Raw genomic sequence first — 6063 nt, forward strand, 5'->3', positions numbered from 1 at the left:
AAAAAAATACTTGGGAATCAACCTAACAAAAGAGGTGAAAGATTTATACAATGAAAACTACAGAACCCTAAAGAGATAAATAGAAGAAGATCTTAGAAGATGGAAAAATATACCCTGTTCATGGATAGGTAGAACTAACATCATCAAAATGATGATATTACCAAAAGTTCTCTATAGGTTCAATGCAATGCCAATCAAAATCCCAACGGCATTTCTTGTGGAAATAGATAAAGCAATCATGAAATTCATATGGAAAAATAAAAGACCCAGAATAGCAAAAGCAATTCTAAGCAGGAAGTGTGAATCAGGAGGTGTAGCGATACCAGATTTCAAACTGTACTACAAAGCAATAGTAACAAAAACAGCATGGTACTGGTACCAAAACAGGCGGGTGGACCAATGGTATAGAATAGAGGACACAGAAACCAATCCACAAAATTACAATTATCTTATATTCGATAAAGGGGCTAAAAGCATGCAATGGAGGAAGGATAGCATCTTCAACAAATGGTGCTGGGAAAACTGGAAATCCATATGCAACAAAATGAAACTGAATCCCCTCCTCTCGCCATGCACAAAAGTTAACTCAAAATGGATCAAGGACCTTGATATCAAATCAGAGACTATGTGTCTGATAGAAGAAAAAGTTGGTTCCGATCTACATATTGTGGGGTCGGGCTCCAAATTCCTTAATAGGACACCCATAGCACAAGAGTTAATAATAAGAATCAACAAATGGGACTTACTTAAACTAAAAAGTTTTTTCTCAGCAAGAGAAACAATAAGAGAGGTAAACAGGGAGCCTACATCATGGGAACAAATTTTTACTCCTCACACTTCAGATAGTATACAAAGAACTCAAAAAATTAAACAATAAGAAAACAAATAACCCAATCAACAAATGGGCCAAAGACCTGAACAGACACTTCTCAGAGGAGGACATACAATCAATCAACAAGTACATGAAAAAATGCTCACCATCTCTAGCAGTCAGAGAAATGCAAATCAGAACCACCCTAAGATACCATCTCACTCCAGTAAGATTGGCAGCCATTATGAAGTCAAACAACAAGTGCTGGCGAGGATGTGGGGGAAAAGGGTACTCTTGCTCATTGCTGGTGGGACTGCAAATTGGTGCAGCCAATATGGAGAGCAGTATGGAGATTCCTGGGAAAGCTGGGAATGGAACCACCATTTGACCCAGCTATTGCCCTTCTCAGACTATTCCCTGAAGACCTTAAAAGAGCGTACTACAAGGATACTGCCACATTGATGTTCATAGCAGCACAATTCACAATAGCTAGACTGTGGAACCAACCCCGATGCCCCTCAATAGATGAATGGATAAAAAAAATGTGGCATTTATACACAATGGAGTACTACGCAGCACTAAGAAATGACAAAATCATGGAATTTGCAGGGAAATGGATGGCATTAGAGCAGATTATGCTAAGTGAAGCTAGCCAATCCCTAAAAAACAAATGCCAAATGTCTTCTTTGATATAATGAGAGCAACTAAGAACAGAGCAGGGAGGAAAAGCAGGAGGAAAAGATTAACATTAAATAGAGTCATGAGGTGGGAGGGAAAGGGAGAGAAAAGGGAAATTGCATGGAAATGGAAGGAGACCCTCATTGTTATACAAAATTACATATAAGAGGTTGTGAGGGGAATGGGAAAAAAATAAGGAGAGAAATGAATTACAGTAGATGGGGTAGAGAGAGAAGATGGGAGGGGAGGGGAGGGGATAGGAAAGGTAGCAGAATACAACAGTTACTAATATGGCATTATGTAAAAATGTGGATGTGTAACCGATGTGATTCTGCAATCTTTGTAATGTTTTGAATAACCAATGAAAAAAAGGAAAAAAAAATTTTATTGGAATTCAACCATGCCTCTTTGTTTCCTGAGTGTCTATGGCTGGTTTCTCAACCACAATGGCAGAGTTAAGTACTGGGGCAGAGACTACGCTCATGAATGCAGATGGTCCTCTGCAGTCTCGGAAAACCCACCGTCAGTTGAAAATGCTCTTACACACTTAGCCTTGCAGCAGACCCCTGTAGACCATCTATCATGCACACTAATGATCCTGTGGCTACAGCCAGCTGCTTCCTGTCACACTGGGCTAGCCTGAAAAAGATCAGAATTCAAAATTTGAAACAGAGTCTCTACCAAATAAATATTGCCTTTGCAACATCGAAAATCCCTGAGAATTTGTTAAGCGGAACCATTATGAGTCAAGGATCATCTGTAGCTAAAATTTTAATATATGGCCCTTGAGAGAACAAGGCTGCCCACCCCACTCTAGACCACACAGTGCTGAAGGAAAGCAAGGATTAAACACCCTGCAAACAGGAGCCTCTTCCCAAGGTCTCAACCCAGGGACTTGAGACAGACATGTTGCTCCTCATTTCACGGACGTTCCTCCCTGGTTCGTAACTGGTCTCAAATAAGCCTTTGACCATGACGCAAAATCAGGAGGCAAGAATTAGGAGTAATCAGATATGGTCCATACCAGGCACTTACCGCTTTGGTTACCAGTACCCTTTCCCATTCATCCTGTGTTTTATGTAAGGGTCCATCGTACCTTGGATCCAGGGGTAAGCTTGTGACCTTAGTCTGGCCAATTAAGTTGTCCCACCTTTCTGGCCCCTGGAATCAGATTGAGAATGTGCACATTACGCAAGTGGTGCTCGAACAGAGCCAGGAGGAAAAAGAAGCAAATCCTTCATCACCACTGTTGAAAGGCTGAGGCGTCCTACGCGCCTCCAGAAGCCACGTGGCCACCGGCCGCAGAGCCTGTATCCAAGAGCGATGCCAACAGAGTCAAGGTGAGGGAGCTGGATTCCTGTGGACATAACAGCACTTTGATCCAGTCCAGCCTGTGGCTAGATCTAGCCCTGAACTTCTTCAGGTACCTGAGCCACAGGTTTCTTGTTTTACTTAAACCAGTTTGAGTGTGTTTTCTGTTACTTGCAACCCCAAAGACCTGACTCACACTAGGGCTTTATTGAAACCCTATTCCCATAATGCACTGGCCATTCCAAAGAGGGGACAGGGGCTCCTGGAGTGGAGCAGGGGATGCTGAGAGGAAACCAGAAGGAGAGCCTGAGTTTGCCCCCATGCGTCCCCAGCAGCCCGGGCAGGAGTCCTGGCTGCGGGGACTCAGAGATGGATGACCGCTTCATCTCAAAGCTCTCAGCAGGTATATTTTCCAGCTGCAGCCAAGCAATACCTTCCCGAACAGTCTGAAGTTACTTTCAAATCCTCAAAGCTGAGCAACCAGGGGGATTTTATTAGACATATTTATTCTGTAATCCAACATCTCACAAGACATCCCGAAATTTCTTTTAAGCTGCTTCTCCCTCCCAGGCAAAATACTCATGTTGCTTCTCTAAAAATAAGATGAAAAAGTCCCTGTTGCCCTGGTGCAAACCGGCTCAGCTGACGGCTCCTCTCCTGCCCTGGTCCCTCCCTCCCCTGGAGGATGCACCTGCCTTGCACCTCCTTCCGGACTGTGCTGAGTCCCCTTGGGGCTGCCTTCAGAGCCTCGCAGCCCAAGGACATGGGAATGCAACCCAAGGCTGCACTATTTTTACTTCCATTTCCATGAGAACTTTATAACGATTCTTTATTGGACTGAAGCTTAAATGGCTCACGACTGATCGTAATAGAACATTTAATTGTTTGCTTGTCTAACTCTCTCAGCCCTAATTAAATATTGCTTTTCATTGAACAGGTGACACAGGGATGTTTTTTTCCACTGTCACTGAAGAGAGCAAGGAGACTGAGGCAGAATTCTGATGAGCTGAGGCTCTCTTCTTCTCTACCACCTGCCCCCACCCCCAGGTCCAAGCACGGGAACAGAGCCCTCTGGAGAGAGAGTCACTGAGCTCCAGAGAACAGCGTGCAGAGGGGAATCTCATGCAGGTCCTTAGAGGGGAAGGAGGGGGATGAAAGAGGAGATCTGAGAGATCACGCCGCCTTGTGGGTCTGGGGATTCAAAGCTGGGGTTGGAGCCATTGCCGATTCCTGACTTCCTCTCCAGACGGCCTCTCCACAATGCCACCTGCAGGATCCTCAGCTCCCAGCCACTTTCATCTCCTCCTGTGATCCTTCAGGGTCTAACCACCACCGCCTCTCACCCAGGTTACGACAGGCGCCTCTTAACCCACTGAGCTGCACCAGGGTCTGTTCCCCGCAGAGCATCCCCACAATGATCCCCACCCTCCCTCAGGATCCTTCAGTAGCTCCCAGTTCACTCGGGCAACAGCCAACGTCTGCCCTCCACCCTGCAGTCACCTCCACCTCAGCTCCTGATCTCTCTGCTGTTTCCTCCGATGCTCTTCCCAGGCCTCCTCTTCCGGACTTATCACTGGTCAACCCTTCTACCTGGAATCTCTCTCTCCCAGGATCTTGCATGGTCCACTCACTCCTCCTTCCTCCTTCATTCCAAGGTCACCCGTCAGTGAGGTCTTGAATATCTGCCTTTAAAACTGCAGCCGCCCTCAGGCCCCAGCCTCCGTTCCTGTTTTTAGTTTTTCCTCCACAGAGCTTACTACTATCGGCCTGCATTTTAGTTGACCGATTTATTTGGTTTATTGTTTCTCTGCACTTCCAAAATGTTAGCTCCAAGAGGGCAGGGATTTTTTCTCTACTGATTTCACTGCTGAATCCTCAGGGTCTAGCAAATTATCCAGCACCAAGTAGGTGTGCAGAGAAATATTTTTGAGTGAATGAATGAGTTAATGAATAAATGTGGATATGCACCAATGAATGGCCTGTCATTCAGTTCTGGCCATCAGTGCCAATGGCAGGGTCTACTCTAGACGAAGAGCCTGGATGCATTTGTCCTTTACACCCAAGGATCCTGGACAGTAAAGAAGAAATCCTCTCATTGGAGATGGAGCTGATAAGGGCAAAGATCTAGAGGTCAGAATGGTCCTTAGGCTTCCATTCTTCATTGCTCATTCTTCTAAGCCTAGGGAAAAATGGTAGAAGAGGAGACGGCTTGCTCCTGAGCTCAGAAAGAGCCCTGCCTTATAGCATGAGAAGAAGCAAGTTGACCCCAGGGGCTTCTCTGAAGGCATCCGAGACAGGAGATGACTCGGTGGATAGATAAGGCATGGCTGGGACCATCCTTGTAGTTTCGAGGGATCCTGAGGGTGATTTCATCTTTTTGAGCTTAAGGATCATCCAGGAGAATTTCTAGAAGGGGAAGAAAGAACAGAAGTGAGATAACAGAGATTATCCCCCTTGCACAGGATTTAAAGGATCATGGGGACCAGGTCAGGTGACCTATCTGCAGGACCAGAATGACTGACATGTCTTCTGCCCCAAAGTCTGTTGGAGAGGGGCTTCCTCTTCACGCCCTGTTCAGCAGGTCCAGAAATAAAAGTAACATTTTTTCATGAGACTTCATATTTGAGAACCTCATTTGGTTCAATCTAACGTTACAAATTCATCAAATTTTCAAGGTATGCTCATGTCACATATTGACGGTCGTGTCAAACCACCCAACAGAGGTGCTGGATCAATTGATCCTGCCCTTTCCTCATATCCTGTGCCAAATATCTGTGTTTTCTCTGGTTTTAGGGAGAATCAAACTTTCCAAAGATTTTCCTGTTTTACCAACTGAGTCTTGATCTGAGTAATCAATCTCACTGGTGTTTTTCTTTGTGATAAATGCATGCTCTTATCTGTATGAATTGCTTCCTCTGACTATACTTTTATTTTGCTGTTCATTTTCTACTTCTTATTTTTGAATTCTTAATTATTTTTTATCTTTAGCCAGTTGAACACATTTATTTTTAGTAATAACAGCTTTAGAGTATAGATTTTGCTAAGAACAATGCTATCGTACCCCACATGTATTTTTATACAGTGGTCTCATTATCTTAAATGTCTAGTCTATGCCTCCAGAAGCATTGATTTTCACATTGATAGAAGTTATTTTTTATGTTGTTTAATTTTCAAGTAGCTATCATTTATCTTAATTTAAGCACACTCTTGGTATTAATGTGTAATGTGATCAGAAATATAAGTTTTTAAATATTAATCTGGAA

Source organism: Callospermophilus lateralis, chromosome 19 (assembly GCF_048772815.1).
Source record: "Callospermophilus lateralis isolate mCalLat2 chromosome 19, mCalLat2.hap1, whole genome shotgun sequence".
Classification (NCBI taxonomy): domain Eukaryota; kingdom Metazoa; phylum Chordata; class Mammalia; order Rodentia; family Sciuridae; genus Callospermophilus; species Callospermophilus lateralis.